This window comes from Arachis ipaensis, chromosome B6 (genome assembly GCF_059453495.1).
Source record: "Arachis ipaensis isolate K30076 ecotype BB chromosome B6, ASM5945349v1, whole genome shotgun sequence".
In the NCBI taxonomy this organism is placed as follows: domain Eukaryota; kingdom Viridiplantae; phylum Streptophyta; class Magnoliopsida; order Fabales; family Fabaceae; genus Arachis; species Arachis ipaensis.
In genome coordinates, this window is record NC_142441.1 from 86004823 (window position 1) to 86007114 (window position 2292).

Sequence of the window (2292 nt, forward strand, 5' to 3'; positions counted from 1 at the left end):
AAATACAACAATCCAGAGATAACCTTTCAGAAATTTTTGAACAGGCAGAGGAGATGGCAGCAGAAAATAATAATAATGTAAGGAAGATGCTTGGTGACTTTACTGCACCTAATTCCAATTTACATGGAAGAAGCATCTCCATTCCTGCCATTGGAGCAAACAATTTTGAGCTGAAACCTCAATTAGTTTCTCTGATGCAGCAGAACTGCAAGTTTCATGGACTTCCATCTGAAGATCCTTTTCAGTTCTTAACTGAATTCTTGCAGATATGTGATACTGTTAAGACTAATGGAGTAGATCCTGAAGTCTACAGGCTCATGCTTTTCCCTTTTGCTGTAAGAGACAGAGCTAGATTATGGTTGGATTCTCAACCTAAAGACAGCCTGAACTCTTGGGATAAGCTGGTCACGGCTTTCTTAGCCAAGTACTTTCCTCCTCAAAAGCTGAGCAAGCTTAGAGCTGATGTTCAAACCTTCAGACAGAAAGAAGGTGAATCTCTCTATGAAGCTTGGGAAAGATACAAACAGTTGACCAAAAAGTGTCCTTCTGACATGCTTTCAGAATGGACCATCCTGGATATATTCTATGATGGTTTATCTGAGCTATCAAAGATGTCACTGGACACTTCTGCAGGTGGATCCATTCACCTAAAGAAAACGCCTGCAGAAGCTCAAGAACTCATTGACATGGTTGCTAATAACCAGTTCATGTACACTTCTGAAAGGAATCCTGTGAATAATGGGATGCCTATGAAGAAGGGAGTTCTTGAAGTTGATACTCTGAATGCCATATTGGCTCAGAATAAAATATTGACTCAGCAAGTCAATATGATCTCTCAGAGTCTGCATGGAATGCAAGCTGCATCCAACAGTACTCAAGAGGCATCTTCTGAAGAACAAGCCTATGATCCTGAGAACCCTGCAATAGCAGAGGTAAATTACTTAGGTGAACCTTATGGAAACACCTATAACTCAACATGGAGAAATCATCCAAATTTCTCATGGAAGGATCAAAAGCCCCAACAAGGCTTTAATAATGGTGGAAGAAACAGGTTTAGCAATAGCAAGCCTTTTCCATCATCAACTCAGCAACAGACAGAGAACTCTGAACAAAATGCTTCTAATTTAGCAAATCTAGTCTCTGATCTATCTAAGGCCACTGTAAGTTTCATGAATGAAACAAGGTCTTCCATTAGAAATCTGGAAGCACAAGTGGGCCAGCTGAGTAAAAGGATCACTGAAATCCCTCCTAGTACTCTCCCAAGCAATACAGAAGAGAACCCAAAAGGAGAGTGCAAGGCCATTGACATAAGCGCCATGGCCGAACCTCTGAGGAGAGGAGAGGACGTGAATCCCAAGGAGGAGGACCCCCTGGGACGTCCAGTGATCAATAAGGAGCTTCCCTCTGGGAAACCAAAGGACTCTGAGGCTCATCTAGAGACCATAGAGATTCCATTGGACCTCCTTATGCCCTTCATGAGCTCTGATGAGTATTCCTCTTCTGAAGAGAATGAGGATGTCACTGAAGAGCAAACTGCCAAGTTTCTTGGTGCAATCATGAAGCTGAATGCCAAATTATTTGGCATTGATGCTTGGGAAGTTGAACCTCCCTTGTTCATCAATGAACTAAGTGATCTGGATCAACTGACATTGCCTCAGAAGAGACAGGATCCTGGAAAGTTCATAATACCCTGTACCATAGGCACCATGATCTTTAAGGCTCTGTGTGACCTTGGTTCAGGAATAAACCTCATGCCCCTCTCTGTAATAGAGAAACTGGGAATCTATGGGGTGCAAGCTGCTAAAATCTCACTAGAGATGGCAGACAGCTCAAGAAGACAGGCTTATGGACAAGTAGAAGATGTATTAGTAAAGGTTGAGGACCTTTACATACCTACTGATTTCATAGTCCTGGACACTGGAAAGGAAGAGGATGAATCCATCATCCTAGGAAGACCTTTCCTGGCCACAGCAAGAGCTGTGATTGATGTTGACAGAGGTGAAATAGTCCTTCAATGGAATGAGAACTCCCTTGTATTCAAAACTCAAGGATCTCCCTCTGCAACCATGGAGAGGAAGCAGAAAAAGCTTCTCTCAAAGCAGAGTCAATCAGAGCCCCCACAGTCAAACTCTAAGTTTGGTGTTGGGAGGCCACAACCAAACTCTAAGTTTGGTGTTGAACTCCCATATCCAAACTCTAAGTTTGGTGTTGGAGAGTCTCAACAAAGCTCTGCACATCTGTGAGGCTCCATGAGAGCCCACTGTCAAGCTATTGACATTAAAGAAGCGCTTG

The 2292-nt window shown here is 42.9% G+C and overlaps 1 non-coding gene across 1 annotated transcript; it reads right to left on the bottom strand.

Moving 5' to 3' along the window:
* Positions 1-449: 449 nt before the first annotated feature.
* On the bottom strand, positions 450-557 carry LOC148561628 (small nucleolar RNA R71). Its single transcript, XR_015888195.1, has one exon. It is a non-coding gene; the product is annotated as a small nucleolar RNA R71 (small nucleolar RNA).
* Between the last annotated feature and the right edge of the window lie 1735 nt (positions 558-2292).